Source organism: Cebus imitator, unplaced genomic scaffold, assembly GCF_001604975.1.
Source record: "Cebus imitator isolate Cc_AM_T3 unplaced genomic scaffold, Cebus_imitator-1.0 Scaffold5, whole genome shotgun sequence".
Taxonomy (NCBI): domain Eukaryota; kingdom Metazoa; phylum Chordata; class Mammalia; order Primates; family Cebidae; genus Cebus; species Cebus imitator.
Genome location: NW_016107320.1, coordinates 15,159,323 through 15,177,610, shown reverse-complemented (window position 1 = coordinate 15,177,610; position 18,288 = coordinate 15,159,323). Strand labels below are relative to the sequence as shown.

The 18,288-nt window shown below is 39.6% G+C and overlaps 1 protein-coding gene across 2 annotated transcripts in view; it reads left to right on the top strand.

Annotated features, from left to right (window-relative positions):
• Nucleotides 1-18,288, top strand: part of ZMAT4 (zinc finger matrin-type 4) — a 367,372-nt gene that overhangs the window by 318,747 nt on the left and 30,337 nt on the right. The gene's annotated exons all lie outside the window — the stretch shown is intronic.

Here is an 18,288-nt window from a genome sequence, read left to right as displayed (position 1 = left end):
TATCCTTTCTTCTGTTTGGTCGATTCAGCTATTGAAACTTGTGTTTGCTGCACTAAGTTCTCGTGCTTATTTTTCAGCTCCATCAAGTTGTTTATATTCTTCTCTGAGCTGTTTATTCTTGTTAGCAACTTATCTAACCTTTTTTCTAGGTTCTTAGTTTCTTTGTATTGGGTTAGCAAATGTTCTTTTAGCTCTGAGAAGTGTGTTATTACCCACTTTCTGAAGCCCGTTTCTGTCAATTCATCAGATTCATTTTCCATCCATCTTTGATCCCTAGCTGGTGAGGAGTTGTGATCCTTTGGAGGAGGAGAGGCGTTCTGGGTTTTGGTATTTTCATCCTTTTTGCACTGGTTTCTTCCCATCTTTGTGGATTTATCTATCTGTGGTCTTTGTAGTTGGTGACTTTTTGATGGGGTCTCTGAGTGGACGTTCTTTTCATTGCTGATGAAGTTATTTCTTTCTGTTTCTTAGTTTTCCTTCTAACAGTCAGGCCCCTCTGCTATAGGACTGCTGGAGGTCCACTCCAGACCCTGCTTGCCTGGGGATCACCCACAGGGGCTGCATAACAATAAGGATTGCTGACAGTTTCTTCTTCCTTTATCTTCGTGCCAGAAGGGTACCTGCCATATGTCAGCCTGAGCTCTCCTTTATGAGGTGTCTCTTTGGGTAGATGGGAGTCAGGGAGCTGCTTGAGGAGACAGTCTGTCCCTTATAGGAGCTCAAGTGCTGTGCTGACAGCGCCATTGTTCTGTGCAGAGCTGCTGGGTAGGTACTTTTAAGTCTGCTGCAGTGGAACTCATAACCACCTTTTTTCCCCAGGTGCTCTGTCCTAGGAAGGTCAGCCTTATTTGTAAGTTCCCGTCATGCTGCTGACTTTTTTAGTAGATGCCCTGCCCGGCGTGGAGTATTCTAGTCACAGTCTGCCAGCAGAGGCATGGCTGAGCTGCCATAGGCTCTGCCCAGCTGCTGTGTGAACTGCCTCGGTAGTGGTGGTTGCCCTTCCCCCCTCTGAGCTGGACCGTCCTGGTTCCAGCTGCACTTGCTGTGAAACTCTCAATCCAGAGTGTTTCAGATTGCTTGTTTTGTGGGGGTGGTACCCACCAAGCCAGATCACCTGGCTCCCTGTCTCTGTCCCCACCATTTCAGTTGAATGGGTGACTCTGTCTCCCTGGCGTTCCAGGTACCAGTTGAAACGGCCACCCAGATTTGTGTGAGTTTCTGTGCTCCAACCTGGCACTGGCTGAAATTCCCATGCTGAAATCTACTGGCACTTTCTGGCCTGGGAATCTCCTGGTCTGTGGGCAGTCAAAATTTGTTTGGAAATGCAGTGGGCACTCACCCTCTGCATTGTTCTTGCTGGGAACTGCACTCCGGAGCTGTTCCTATTCCAAGATCGGTATTAAAATGTTAGAACTTACTCCTTTCATTTTGTTAATTTATTGTCTGGTTGCTTTGTACCTCTTTTGTTTCTTTTTCTCTCTCTTATTGTTTGTCCTTCCAGTTTGGTGGTTTTCCCTAGTGATAAGGTTCCTTTACCTTTCTCTTATATCTTGGTGAGACTTATACTTTCACATGTATTTATAATGGTAGTTATTCTTCTTTTATTTCTAGATGTAGGACTTCCTTAAACATTTTTTGTAAGGCTGGTCTGGTGATTAATTCCTTTAGTTTTTGCTTGTTTAGGAAAGACTTTATTTCTTCTTCATTTCTGAAGAATAGCTTCCCAGAGTATAGTATTCTTGAGACAGTTTTTTTTTCTTTTTCTTTCAGCATTTCAAATATGTCATCCCATTCTCTCCTGTACTGTGTGGTTTCTGGTAATAAATCTGTTGTTAGTCCAACGGATATTCCCTTATATGTCATCTGATGCTTTTCTCTTGCTGTTTTTAGAATTCTCTCTTTGTCTTTGACTTTTGACAATTTGACTGTAATGTGCCTCAGGGAGGACCTTTTTGGATTTAAAATACTTGGGAACTTTTAAGCTGCCTTGATCTGGTTGTTTATGTGTCTCTGAAGACTTAAGAAATTTTTAGCTGTAATTTCATTAAATAGGTTTTCTACACATTTTCCCATCTCTACTCCTTGAACTCCCATAATACAAATATTTGTATTATGGTTTCCCATATGTTTTTAGGCTTTCTTCATTCTTTTTTACTCTTTGTTATTTTTCTATTTTGTCTACCTGAGTTGTTTCAAAAAGCTTGTCTTCAAGCTTAGAAATTATTTCTTCTGCTTGAGCTAGTCTTTTTTAATATTCTTGATTGTAAGTTTTATTTTATCATTGAATTTGTCATTACTAAGTTGTGTTTGATTATCTTTTTTGAGATATCTAACTTTTGTTGAATTTCTTATTCTGATCACGAATCATTTTTCTAATTTTATTGAATTGTCTCTCTGTAGTCTCTTGTATCTCACAGAATTTCCTTAAGATTTTTATCTTGAATTCTTTTTCTTGCATTTTGTAATTTCCTTTTTTTATGGCTCTGTTGCAGGGGCATTATCTTCCTTTGGAGTTGTCATGTTTCCTTCATTTTCATGTTTGTTATATCCCTACATTGATAACACTGCATTTGGTAGAATAGTCACCTCTTCCAATTTTATGGAATAGCTTTCAAAGAAAAGACTTTTTCCTGTAGATCGACCCCAGGGTCTCAGTAGGGTAGATTGTACTGATTTTGGTTCTAGGTAAACACAGAAGTATAGTCTTTGTACAATGTATCCAACTCTAATTCACATGAGTGGTGTTGTAAGTGCCTCAGTGGCCTCAGCTGTGGAAGTTTGCGGTGGCAATAGTTTGGCTTTGCTGAAGGTGAGCGTACTGAGCTGGTTCTCAGGCTGGGGACATGGTCATGCACTTGTTGGGTCAGGTGGCTCTGGGACTGACTCTTTTGGGATGAGGCTTTTGAGCTGTTTCTCCAGCCTGGGGCATAGGCATTTGATGGCTTGGGTTTCTCAGGGGTGTGTCTGCTTGGAGTGAGTCTACAATACTATTTCTCTGTCTGGGTACATGGCATACAGTGGCTTAGCAATCCAGGGACAGATCTGACAGCCTGTTTCTCCAGCCAGTGGTGCTAGGGAGGACTATCTGGGGGCAGGTGTGCTGGGCTGTTTGGCTTGGACAGCCTGGGGTTGACTTCCCTGCTGTGCAGAATTAGAGTCATGGCCATTTCTGAGCCTCAGCTTTCAACAGCCGGGGGTAGCCATGTTGTAGCCACTCATATGAGCTTGGTGAAACAACAACAGAGTCCCAAGGCTGGACCGGCACAGTGGCTATCAGCTCCCCAGAGCAGGTCATGCTCCAGCAGTGACTTTGATTTCAAAGTAATGCCATACTGCAGCAGCTTGGGTCCTGGGGTTATGGTCAGTACACAATGTGCGCTTCTACTTGGGAATAATGTAGCCACATGAATTCTAAGCATCTCTTCAAACTGTGCTCAGTGCTTGTGAGAACTTTGCAATTCTCCTGTAGTAAGAACTAAAGGTGTCTGCAGTAACAATGTGGGCTGGTGAGGGCCTTCTGCCTATCTTTTCTCCACATGGGAAAGTCCCTCTTGGCTCTGAGTCAAATGCGATGGAGAAGACAGGGTGGCAGAGGTGGGTGCCTCGTTCCCCTCTCTATGCTGCCATCCTGAGCTTTTGTGCTCCACAGGGAATTTGCCCATTTTTTTGCTGTACTTCAGCATTCACCTTCAGATGCTCTAATCAAATTTTAGTTGTTTATTCATTATTTTGGTACCTTTTTTGTGGGAGGAACAAATGCCAGGCACTACTAGTCAGCCATCTTGCTGACATCTCCTTACTTTTAGTCTGTCTGCATATTCTCCCCAGGAGAAATAGGTAGTTGAAAACCTTTACCTGTAAATATGGATTTGCTATGTATCCCTTTTTCTATAATTTTTGGCTTTGTATACTCAAAGTATATTATTAGATACTTACAAACATAAATTTTAAAAATGTATTTCAATTCAATTGGTCGTTTGTATCACCTTTTATTCATTATGAAATGTTTTTCTTTTTCTCTAGTATGATGTTTTTCCTTAAAGTATACTCTTTCTGATATTAGTGTACACCAACATCAAATATACTAACTCTTAAAAGCTTTTAAAGGTTTGAAATATTTTTCCTTTAAATTTAATAATATCCAGATTTTATTTTGTTTTCAGATGGAAGGTTGGTGTGATAACAGTTACTGTACTATAGTTGAAAATGTAAGTCAGCCAAATGTACTTAACTATTGCAATCTGATCAACTGAACAAATGTAAGTATTCAGGTGCCAGTAATTGTAGAGGTATCAGATTATATTTTTAGTAATAATATATAAAGAAGTGTTGGTAAGAGTAAAGATGATTAAACTGTGTGGTGTAAAGGGCACCGAATTGCGAGTCAGGAGATTTTAATTCTCTTCACCTTTGCCACTGAATGATCTTGTCCACTGACAAGTCTTTTCTCAGTTTTAGTTCCCTCATGGATTAGTGATCAGTGATGACAAGAACATGACAAATATGGGTCCACTTTCCATGCCCTTGCTCGTGATAGTGGTCCTGGAACTCTTTCCAGCTCATCCTAAATTTAGCTTTAAAATTGTTCTCAAAATGGGTTTCCAGATAGCCTTTACCATTTTATTGGAGCTAGCACTTGATGAATATAGTAGGTTGAACAATGTCTTCCTAAAGCTTGGTTCCCCCAGAGCCTCAGAATATGACCTTAAATGTACATAGGGTCTTTGCAGATGTAATCAGTTAAGACTCTCAAGAGGAAATCATCCTAAATCTACAGTGAGCCTTAAATCCAATGGCTGGTGGCTTTAAAAAAGAAAGGAATGGGAGATTTGGACACACAGAGGAGAAGGCTAAGTGCAGATGAAGGCAGAAATTGGGGTTATGTTTCCACAAACCAAGGAATCAGCAGGAACTGGAAAAGTCAAGGAAGGATTTTCCCCTAGAGCCTTTGGAGGGAGAGTGATGAAGCTGACACCTGGATTTCACACTTCTGGCCTTCAGAGATTGTGATTAAATCTTGTCTTATGGAGAGAATGAATTTGTGCCATAAACCACTCATGTTGTAACTTGTGAGCCTCTGGAGTATAGCAACAAATTAAAATGCTCTGAAAATGTGATCACATCTAAAATGTACAGCATTTTTATAGTTGGCCAGATGTTCTTATCTCCATGTTATAGGTTAGAAGATTCAGTCTCAGAGAAGTGACTTATCCAAGACCCTAAAAGGAATTTTTAGCAGAGACAAGAATCAGATCATCTGCCCTTATTACTGCTACTACTATGATAATTCATCAAAAAGTAATCACCATATTGCTCTTTGCTGGTAGTAACACAGTCTTCTACTTTTTGGGGCAACTGCTGTAAGCAGCATAATGGTGGTCAAATTTCTCTCCGTTGTTAAATAGCAAGAGAAATATTAACTACCTGATGAGATTAAAGGTTTAGAAATGCAAATGTTCATGGCAATATATAAAGCAATTGCCTATTAGTAGATTTTTCAGGGCTTCCAGGGGATACAGTCTGTCAATTAATACAAATGATTAAAATAAAATTTAAAGGCACTATGAGTATGTACCATAGACTAATGAACAATTCCCACTTAATATACTTAAATTTGGGCTTAGGGAACATTCCAGGCCTCAGGACATTATGTTACCTAGAAATAAAGAATGTGAAAGTTCTCATTACTTACTGTGATACTTCAGTTGGTTGCAAATGAGACACGAGTGTCTAAGAGAATAAATCAGACTGACCAAACGTTAGCAGTAATTTCTAAATCTGCTTCTTACTTTGAGAAGAAGCCTTAAAGCATGACACTCATTGGCTTCTCTGAGGTTTTTTCCAGCTGGTATGAATCCTCCTGACAAAGGCCTTATATTATTTATTCCCTCATTATACTCATTTATTTGGGAAGTACTTGAGTAGAATGCTCAGACAAATTTTCAGGGATGGAATATCTTTGCTTTAAGTATTTTAGAATTAACTTCCCACATTCAGCATACTAGTGAGTTAGCTGAGGGTTGCACGGTAATAAATAAGACATTTTTGTAAGATATGCAAACCACCAAGAACCGTATATGTTTAATAAAAAACAAAAGCAGCTTAAAAGCCCAAGAAGATGTTCCTTTTGAAAACAATCAAACCACAAATCATGCATGGACTTCAAAAGCTAAACATATTAATACTCTTTGTAGAATTTTCAATGTAGTGTACTGGTATTTAACCAAGACCTCCAATAACCAAGAAACTTGAGATTTCAATATTATGCTTTTTATGAGAAAGCATTTTTTTTTCTGAAAAATACAAAATATATATTACCAGTAAAGTTTTGGGATATGGGCCATAAGAAAATACTGAAATTAGAGCTCTCCATTTCCAAATAATGCAAAGTTATTTTTCTTCAGCTGATAATCATTTGTAAGCTGCCAGCTGGATAAAGACTGAAATCTGAAACCCAAGGCTGATTTTTTGCTTGCCCCATTTTATAATTCGGAATGTACAAAACAGCTTGTCTCTCTGAAAGTGAGACTTGTGGCGTGTCACCAAGTCTTTCTAGCTAAGGGCTATCTGGGTAACCAGCATCACTGTGGCAACTACAGGGATGTGGCTGTGTCACAGCCTTTGGGCCAAAGGGTGCTTTCTACCTAGCACTGTCTTTAACTGGTAGCACTGAAGTCCACTATTGTTAAGAGCCCTCTCTTCTATGAGGCAGGCCTGAGAAGAAACAAGCTCTAACTTCTCACATGGAAGAGGCAGTAGTTTGTAGAGAAAGGAATTTCAGAGATGCCAGAAGAGACTATATCTCTCTATGTCTACAGCACTAATACACAGGCAATTTGGGCAGCTCTGTTTTTCCTAAGTTGCACTTGCATGCTTTTGCTACACATGTTGTACCTAGGGATACATTATCATTACAGTATGTGACTAGATGAGGTCTTTTGCAGGCTTGAAAAGAACTAAATGGGGAGCATGTTCATGCTTTCGTATCACTTCTAGAATTACCGATGACACCTAATATTGTTTAGCTCATTCATTTCCACCCTGCTTCCTTCTTGGGGGACCTATAATCATTATTTTGTCTTGCTTAAAATTTGCATGAGTCATGATTGCCTCCAGGGTGGTTCTGAGCTGATGATTTAATGTCTCAGCTTTAATTGTGAACCCCTTGGAATACCCCTCATGTTCTTATGATGCTGCTTCAGATTAGTCCTCCAGTACCAATCTCCAGGGATGCAAGCCCATTACCCAATGTGGTTCTGAGGAGTTTAATTGCATCAAGAAAGAAAGAACTGGAAGGAGATTGGTGGCCCCCTGCAGGCCTGGCCTGGGAAGCAGATGGCTAGAATACCAGCGCCAGCCCTGTCTCTCACATCCTGAGTGGCTTCAACAACTTCACATTTTTTTTTTTCTGTTGTTGTTCTTTGTTGTTTTTGACACAGGATTGCTCTGTTGCCCAGGCTACAGTGCAGTGGTGCCATCTCAGCTCACTGCAACCTCCACCTCCTGGACTTAAATGATCCTCCCACCTCAGCCTCCGGAGTAGCTGGGACTCCAAGCGCAAGTCACCACACCTCACTATTTTTTTTGTATTTTTAGTAGACACAGGGTTTTGCCATGTTTCCCTGGCTGTCTCAAACTTCTGGGCTCAAGTCAACCTCCTGCCTTAGTCTCCCATGGTGCTAGAATTGTAGGCATGAACCACTGCACTTGGCCCCACAAGTTACTTTTAAATAAGCCGATTGAGCATAGATTTCAGTTATACAATTTGATGCGTTTTGACAGTCATCTACACCGTGCAACCATCAGCCCAATCAAGATAAAGAACATTTTCATAACCATCAAAGGTTCTTTTGGACCCCTTTTAGACCAATTTCCTACTCCCATCACAGCTAACCATTATCTGATTTCTATCACCGTAGCCTAGTTTTGTCTATTCTAGAACTTAATGGAATAATATGGTATGCTTTCTTTTTTGGCTGCTTCTGCTCAACATGATGTTTTTGAGAGTTGCTCACATCGTTACATGTATCCTTAGTTCTTTCTTTCCCTTTGTGGATTTGAACAAAACAAGCTCCCTCACTAAGTTTTAGCGTCCTCATTTGAAATCGGAAGGGTTGGAATATGGGATGGTCAAGGTCTCTGTCAATTCCAACAACCTCTAGCATTACGATGTGAAAGTGTAACTGAGGTTTCTTTAGTGTTTTTAATATTTTCCAGGTGGCAGAAGGTTGTCTATAAAGTCTTTCTTCTCCAGTGTTTGCTTCTTTACTGCAAGGGTGGCCCAGAAGCTGACCCATGCTCCAGTTGGGTTCAGCTAGGTCTACTACAAAGAAAGACATTCTAGAGTCCTCTTTTTCCTGTCCTTACATTAAAGGCGAGGGGGTTGTTCGGGTCGTTGTGACTTGGGGCAGAAAGGATAAAGTTGGTTTTATAGGGAGAAAGTGAAGAAAGGAGCTTATTTTCACTTTATTTCCTGCTATGAGTACAGAGCACAAACTCTAATGCCTTCTCAGGAAAACAGGTATGGGTAAGAGGGAATCAAGAAGGTTCTAAAGGAGACCCAGGCCCCCCTCTGAGCAGGCCAGGCTGCTGGATTTAGACTCATTCTGGGTCTTCTGTAAGTTAGTGTAGCCCCTTCTCACACATTTCACCAAATTTCATGAGAAATTTAGTATGTCCATTTGTTAACCATCTTTGGCTGACATTGGTTTTCACAAAAGCTTTAGTAGAAGTTTGAATTTAGCCAACATTTCTCTGATCTCTTAGAAGTTATGGATTGTGGAATACCTGGCAATTAAATTAAACAAATGAGAAATGTCACTTTATTTAATTAGATTTTGTTGGGGAAGTAGGGAGAGAAGATAAAATGGAAATGGACATACCCGTTGCTTGTGTTCCTGAATCTATCACTTCTCTTTGGGGTAGAGGATAAGAGCCCCTTTTGGCTGGGATTTTCATTGTGTAGATGGAGTGGGGGTGTGAATTATTGGACAAACAGCCCCCTCATCCTGTTTAATTTAATCCCGTAATCAAAATCCAGTGGGCACTGACTTTGTTTGGACATTAAAACAGGCCCTAGGGGCAATGCAAAGTGATTATAGAGATGATTGTGCCTCATAACAAGTTAATAATCTACTTGAGTGGATGCGACAAGTAGTGATTACAGTTAAAGTCAACATGTGATATGGTGAGTACAAGAGGTATAGAACACGAGCAGAATTCAGGGGAAGAAGTAATTGCATTTGCTTGGGGCCATCAGGAAAGGTTACTGTGGAGTGGGTGCAGTAATGTGTACTGGGAATGAGACTGGCTAGGTTCAGTCCTAAACCTATCTACTAATTCTGTGACTTTGAGCAGATGCCTACATACCTCACTATGGCTTAGTTTTCACATCTGTGAAATGTAGTAGTTATAAAAATACCTACCTAAACTGACTATAGTGAGGACTGAGTTTTAAGAACAAAAACAATAATAACAAGTACTAAATGGGCCCTGAGGAATGGGTAGGTGAATGTTGAGGTATAACCCTCCATTTTCCTATCCCAAGATTATGAAAATGTCCAGAATTTTTCATTGCATATCTAGTTTCTTGCCCAAGGTTGGAGTTTCTGGATTCTCACAACATTCTGGCCTGCTCAGGGTTTCGAACCCCAGTGGGTCTCGGTGAAGCTTCGGGACAGAAGAAGTGATCCAGGAAAGTTCTCTAAAGACGATTCTCATTCTGAGTGTCTTGTGATCTTCTGCCTCATTTTATACAACAGTTTCAAACTTGATATTCAGTCCTGCACTCTCAGAGGAAATGTTTTCTGGATGCTCTCAATTATATGTGGCCATTACACCCTAATTTCTCACTCAGATTCTCCACTTTCTCTAGCGCTTTGATTACCAAGTTCATTTTGTCAGTCATGTACAATTAGCACATTGTTCCCTAGAGACCAGGCATGGTGTATTAACCCTGACAATAAATAAAATAAATGGAACTATGTTCCTGGCTGAATTTCCTAAAGCCACTCTCCCAGTGGTCTATGAAATTCCCTATATGGAGTTTCTTTACGATTTTGGTTTTATAAAGCTAATTTTTCTTTCCATTTGCATTTTTCATTTTATTATTGAAAATATATTCACCGCCTACTCAGGAGTCTTTCTGTCACCACTGATGGTATATTCTGGCTAATCTCAACGTTCACTGATTAAATCTGAGTGTGACATTTGATAAATGCTATATTTTTGAGAGTGTGAAGGATTTTTTCAAAAAACAAATGAAGTCTATGAATGAGGGAGACACCTCTGTAAGTGTTAAACACTGTTATTTAGGTTATAATTTGGTGATAAACATTTTAAAGGGTTTTGGGTTTTTTCTTATTTTTTGAGTTAAGATTATGTAGACTATTCTATATTATGTTAAGGATAGCCAGATGTAACCAGAATCTGCACCTCATTCAGAATGTAAATTTATGTAATTATCAATAGTAATAGGTATTATTTGCAGTAGTCCTTAACTGCAAATAGGAACTCTGAGCTTTTTCTTTAGCTTTTAGAGTAACAGAAAAAGCTCAGTCCGTTTCATGCCGAGTAGTCAAATCCAAATCCAAATCTATAAAGTTCGCTTTCAGAAATGTTGGTGATATTTCAAGCTCTAGGACACAATTAGTTCAAAGTTCTATCTACAGCCTCTGGTGCTATTGTACTCTCCAGAGATATATCTGTCTTTTCTCTTCCTTATGTAAGTGCCCTTCCTTCTAAAGATACCCAACAGGATAACATGTGCACTTTACTCTTTTTGATTTCTAAAACCATCACCAGTGAACTGATCTCTGCTCTAACAAAAAATTCTTATAAATGCCTTAAATAGATGAGTTTCAGACCTCTGGTTTTATTTCCTAGGAAATGGATAAAATTCAAATAATGCATTCTGTTTTCTGACATCCTTCCAGTGCTAAATGAGATAAACTTACTGGATCACTCAGATGTCATGGGCAGATAGAATTAGAATCTAAATTAGTATCTCGTTGTCCCTTAGTATCTGTATTGGAGTGGACACTTTAAGTCTCTGTGTAGGTGGGTCTAACTGGGTGTGTTAAAGTTTCTCATTTTAAATCTAGCTTTTGGTCAGCGTAATTCCTATTCAAGGCAACCGAGTAGGGAGAGCTTCAGATTTTTCAGTATCCTCCATCCCAGAAGGCTTGGAAGTCATACAGGTTTCTATTTCTTAGTCTTGGAACGAGATGTCATCATTTCTGTATTCCACACCCTGTAAGAGTCCTAAAAGTAAAAATGCACCTCCCATGGAAAGGAGAGATCAGGTCAAAGTGTAATTTGAGAAAGTCATTCCAGCCTGGAAATCGAATGACCACCCTCTGCTATTCCCCTTCGCTAGGTAATAGGAAGGAAGCCAGGCTCTCTCACCCCACATGTCAGGAAAACATCAGCACATATCAAAAAAAGATTTGATCAATACTCTTCATTATATGTGCATGTTGGAGAGGCAGCTTTCATTTCAAAGTTACTCTAAAGAAACCCAGTATAAAATAACTAGTCAACCTTTTGGAACATGCAAGTGATATTTCTGGAGTGAGTCTTGAGAGTTTATTTCTGTGGATGAAATCTGGTCCCCTCACGATCTGGAGGATTTCAGTGAGATAGTGTGTCATGGTGGAGGAACATCAGAAGATTCCTTGATTTGGTCAATAGTTTAGCAAATATTTATTAAGTGACCCACACATTCTGTGCTAAGATCTGAATCACATAGTAAATGACAAGTAACTAAATTGCATTCTCTGCCCTTAAAGTGCTCATGTAGTTTTTAAAATGTCTAAACACTAAAGCTCTGTGATTCCAGAAAAGACACCCACATGCTTGAACCCGTTGGAATCACAGAAGAGAGTGCTGGGGGCCTTCGCAGTGGTGAAGGTCATGGAGTCCTGTCAGCAGTTTTCCGGAGTGTGGTGTCAGGTGACTGGGCACCAACATGGACCTGCAGTTCTTCCAAGCCTAAGGTCATCATCAGCAATGTAGATTCTCTTGGGAGCTCTTAGAAAAAAANAAAGGTAGCCTGGAGCCTGAGTTGGCAAAGGAGGAAGGCAGGCTTAGGATCTGGGAGGAGGGTCCGATATGAAAAAGATGGTGGCAATGGCCAGGCGTGGTGGCTCATGCCTGTAATCCCAGCACTTTGGGAGGCCTGAGGTCAGGAGTTTGAAACCAGCCTGGCCAACATGTTGAAACCCCATCTCTACTAAAAATACAAAAAATTACCCAGGCATGGTGGCGGATGCCTGCAATCCTAGCTACTCAGGAGGTTGAGGCAGAAGAATTGCTTGAATCTGGGAGGTGGAAGTTGCAGTGATTTCATCACTGAACTCCAGTCTGGGCATCAAGAGCAAAACTCTGTCTCAGAAAAATAAAGAAAAAAAGATTGCAGTACCAAGCCAGCACTTGCTGTTGTGTTGTATGAGTAGTTATAGAAGCTTTGACTTCTAAGGACTTACCCAAAGAAATTGCTTTTGTCACTCAGGAACTCATATTTTCTGGATCTTCTCTGAAAAGTTCTCATTACTTATATATGAGGATTTAAATCTTGTAACACCTGATAGAATATTTCATTGCGATTAAGTAAGGGAAGAAACCAGAAATAAAATGTTATGTTAAGAACAAACGACATTTGTGATCAAAGAATGATGATTAGAGACATCTATCTGTCCAACCTCTGTTGAAAATTACTTTGATTATTCTTTCTCCCTTATAACACTTGCTCTAGTGTCATTTAAGGAATTGGTAGCAAATGAGCAGCTCCAATAAGACAGTGCACAGACAAAAGAGTAAGACTGGATGTCAGATTTTGTTAACAAGAACTGCTTTATTGTTCTAAAACAGATTTTTTTACTATCTGTGCAGATAATTTTTCTTTTAACCTTGAAGTAAGATTATTCCTGGATCTTCTGACTAAAATATCTTATCCTGTGCCCACAATGGATGCTCAGCAATTAATAGTCTTTCTTTTCTCAATTGTTTAATTAGGGTTGAGGCCAACTCATAATTTGGATGAACAAAGTCAATGAATATCATGAACATCATTCCAAAATGTTCTCTATTAATGTAATCTCTACATTCCCATGAGATGATGTAACAGGCTGCAACAGTGGGCCTGCCTTATGATGTGATTTCAAGAAATTGCTTTCTTTTCTCAAAGTGGTATATTCTCTCCTATACACCTGCTAGGAAACTGTCAACATTTTTTCCACAGAGTAAAACTTCACTTTTGTCTACTTTGCAGGCAGGGATAATTGCACAGCGAGATGTGTAAATGACAAACCCCAGAATCTTACCTATGAGAAGTTTAGAGGGGGATGGCCCGAGACAAAAGTATACAGTGTCATTGACAGGCGAAGAGAAGGCAGGAAAAGGAAGCTGGCACCAGCGAGAAAAATCTTGGCCTTTTAGGGACCAGGGTTGGGCAATTCTATAGAAATAACACCTGCTTCAATACACTCTTGACTAATAAAAAGAGAAGTGATCAATACAAAACTCAATGAGTTAAATATTGCCTTCTACACAAACATATTCCTGGATTCCCTTACCACGGTGGCTTTGTCCATGAGGATTTCTTTACCTTCTCCAGCTTAGTGTTCATAAAGCAAAGATTTCTGGAACTACATGACTTCATTCAAACATTTTTTCTTTTTGGAGGACAGAGAGTAATTTCACGATTATATTTATTCAGAAAAGGCTGGTGGAGATTAGATGTGTGGTCTCTGAGAGTCCGAGGGAGCCTGGGATGAGAAAGTGAAAGGACACCTCTTTCATCAGGCACCGGGTGGAAACTCATTGGTTTCCCCTGTAGGGGGCCTGCCATGGGGAGCCAGGGTAGGGGACAGAGGAGACTAGGAGGCCTTCCTGCTGCCTCCCAGCCTCTCAGCATCACCCCAGTTTCTGGACGAGTTTTCAGAATCAAGGTACAGCTACCTTTAAGGACAGAGCCACTGTGGTCTAATAAATCATGTCCTTACCCTCTATCCTAAAATGCACTGGTCTAAAAAGAGAGATGGAGGTGGAGAGCAATACCTTATCAAGTCGTGCAGAATCATGCATGTGGAATAATTTCATAAGACAGCTTTGTAATTCAAATTTTAAAGTCTAGTTCAGAACATTTCTTTTTCTTACGTATTTTTTCATTTTAAAATTGTTTCTCCTACTAGTAATGCTCAAAGAAGACGAATTGCATCTGTTACCTTTGGATTTAGACAGCAGATATATTTATGGTTATGTTCCACTTTTGCTAGAGACCTAATACTTTAGAGTGATTCAGTTCAGTTCTGTGTCTTTACTCTGGGTCTAGCTAAGTGTCAGATATTGTAAAGATACAGTACCCGCTAACAGTGTGATTCCTGCCTGCAGTAAACCTATTGTTTAACTGAAGAGACCAAATGAATAGATGAAAATAATTAAAGAACATTCAAATGCTAATATATTTGAGACTGACTTTATATAACATGTAAGGACTTGAGAGACGGCGCAGACATGAGGAATGAGAGAAGGCTGCCGGGATGAGATGAACCTGGGCTGGGAATTAGAATGAATTCAGTTTGAGGTGGACTGAGTTTGAGGGGCCTAGAAACATTCAGATGAAGATGCCAGTGGGCATTGAGGTTTATAGATTTTGAGTTCAAGAAATAAATGAGGGCTGAAGATACAGATTCAGAACCACATAAGGTCACAGGAGCTGGTTGAAGTGTCAGATATGGAAGTAGATGAGGTCATTCAAGGTGAGTGTGTAGAGTAAGAGGAACTTGAGGAATAAACACACATGTCTACATGCACACACACATGCTTACATGCACACACACAGTGACAAAGAGAAGCCAACACTTTTTCTCAAAATGACACATTTTATATTTCTTTTCTAAGTAGGAGAACAGGACAGATTAATGCCAGTACCATCCACTCCAAAAACATACCAAATGGTAAAAAGCATCAACACAATGAAGAAACTGCATCACCTAACGGGCAAAACAACCAGCTAGCATCAAAATGGCAGGATCAAATTCACACATAACAATATAAAATAGACTTTAAACAACAAAGATCAAAAGAGACAAAGAAGGGCATTACATAATGTAAAAGGATCAATGCAACAAGAAGAGCTAACGATCCTAAATATATACACACCCAATACAGGAGCACCCAGACACATAAAGCAAGTACTTAATGACCTACAAAGAGACTTGGACTCCCACATAAAACACACACTTCATGGAAACTGAAAAACTGGCTCTTGAATGTTGACTGGTAAACAATGAAATGAAGGCAGAAATAAATATGTTCTTCAAAACCAAGGAGAGCAAAGACACAATGTACCAGAACCTCTGGGACACATTTAAAGCAGTGTCTAGAGGAATATTTGTAGCAATAAATGCCCACATGAGAAGCAAGGAAAGATCTAAAATTGACACCCTATCATCAAAATTGAAAGAGCTAGAGGAGCAAGATCAAAAAAACTAAAAAGCTAGCAGAAGATAAGAAATAACTAAGATCAGAACAGAACTGAAGGAGATAGAGACACAAAAAAACCCTTCAAAAAATTAATAAATCCAGGAGCTGGTGTTTGAAAAGATCAACAAAATAGAGGGACCACTAGCCAGATTAATAAAAAGAAAAGAGAGAAATAGATGCAATAAAAATGATAAAGGGGATAACACCACCAATTCCACAGAAATACAAACTACAATCAGAGATTACTACAAACAACTCTATGCACGTAAACCTGGAAGAAATGGATAAATTCCTGGATGCTTGCACCCTCCCATGCTTTAACCAGGAAGAAGTCAAAACCCTGAATAGACTAATAACAAGGGTTGAAGTTGAGGCAGCAATTAATAGCCTACCAACCAAAAAAAGCCTGGGTCCAGATGGGTTCACAGCCGAATTCTACCAGACATAGAAAGAGGAGCTGGTACCGCACCTTCTGAAACTATTTGAAACAATACAAAAAGAGGGAATCCTTCCCACATCATTTTATGAGACCAAAATCATCCTGATACCAAAACCCAGCAGAGACTCGAAAAGAAAATTTCAGGCCAATATCCATGATCAACGTAGATGCAAAAATCTTCAATAAAATACTGGCAAACTGATTGCAACAGCACATCAAAAGCTTATCCACCATGATCAAGTAGGCTTCATCCCGGGCATACAAGGCTGGTTCAAGTCTATAAATGTAATCCACCACATAAACAGAACCAAAGACAAAAACCACACGATTATCTCAATAGATGCAAAGAAGGCCTTTGACAAAATTCAACAGCCCTTTATGTGAAAAATTCTCCATAAACTAAGTATTGACAGAATGTATCTCAAAATAATAAAAGCTATTTATGACAAACCAACAGCCAATATCATACTGAATGGCTAAAAACTGGAAGCATTCCCTTTGAAATCTGGCACTGGACAAGGATGCCCTCTCTAGAACTAGAGAAGGAAGTTCTAGCCAGAGCAATCAGGCAAGAAAAAGAAATAAAGGGTATTCAATTAGGAAAGGAGGAAGTAAAATTGTCTCTATTTGAAGATGACATGGTTGTATATTAGAAGACCCCATCCTCTCAGCCCAAAATCTCCTGAAACTGATAAGCAACTTCAGCAAAGTCTCAGGATACAATATCGATGTGCAGAAATCACAAGCATTCCTATACACCAATAACAGACAAACAGGGAGCCAAATCAAGAACGAACTGCCATTCACAATTGCTACAAAGAGAATAAAATACCTAGGAATATAACTAACAAAGGATGTAAAGGACCTCTTCAAGGAGAACTACAAACCACTGCTCAACGAAATAAGAGAGGACACAAACAGATGGAGAAACATTCCATGCTCATGGTTAGGAAGAATCGATGTTGTGAAAATGGCCATACTGCCCAAAGTAATCTATAGATTCAATGCTATCCCCCTCAAGCTACCTATGACCATGTTCACAGAACTAGAAAAAACCACATTAAACTTCATATGGAACCAAAGGAGAGCCCCCATAGCCCAGTCAGATCTAGGCAAAAAGAACAAAGCTGGAGGCCACATGCTATGTGACTTGAAACTATGCTACCAGGCTACAACAGCATGGTACTGGTACCAAAACAGAGATATAGACCAATGGAAAGGAACAGAGGCCTCGGAGGCAACACAACATATCTACAACTATCTAATCTTTGACAAACCTGACAAAAACAAACAATGGGGAAAGGATTCCCTGTTTAATAAATGGTTTTGGGAAAACTGGCAAGCCATATGTAGAAAGCAGAAACTGGACCCTTGCCTGACACCTTACACTAAAATTAACTCCAGATGGATTAAAGGCTTAACTATAAGACCTAACACCATAAAAACCCTAGAAGAAAATCTGGGCAAAACCATTCAGGACATAGGCATAGTCAAGGACTTCCTGAGTAAAACACCAAAATCATTGGCAACAAAAGCCAAAATAGATAAATGGGACCTAATTAGACTCCAGAGCTTCTGCACAGAAAAAGAAACAATCATTAGAGTGAATCAGCAACCAACAGAATGGGAAAATGTTTTTGCAATCTACTCATCTGACAAAGGGCTGATATCCAGAATTTACAAAGAACTAAAACAGATTTACAAGAAAAAACAAACCCATTCAAAAGTGGGAGAAGGATATGAACAGACACTTTACAAAAGAAGACATATATGAGGCCAACAAACATATGAAAAAATGCTCATCATCACTGGTCATTAGAGAAATGGAAATCAAAACCACATTGAGATGCCATCTCAGGCCAGTTAGAATGGTGATCATTAAAAAATCTGGAGACAACAGATGCCGGAGAGGATGTGGAGAAATAGGAACACTTTTACACAGTTGGTGGGAGTATAAATTAGTTCAACGATTGTGTGGCAATTTCTCAAGGATCTAGAAATAGAAATTCCATTTGACCCAGTAATCCAAAGGATTATAAATAGTTCTATTATAGAGACACATGCATATGTATGTTTGTTGCCGCACTGTTTACAATAGCGAAGACCTGGAACCAACCCAAATGCCCATTGATGATAGACTGGACAGAAAAAATGTGGCACATATACACTATGGAATACTATGCAGCCATAAAAAATGATAATTTAGGGTCCTTTGTAGGAACATGAATGAACCTGGAAACCATCATTCTCAGCAAACTGACACAAGAACAGAAAATCAAACACCGCATGTTCTCACCCATAGGTGGGTGTTGAACAATGAGAATACATGGTCACAGGGAGGGGAGCATCACACACTGGGGTCT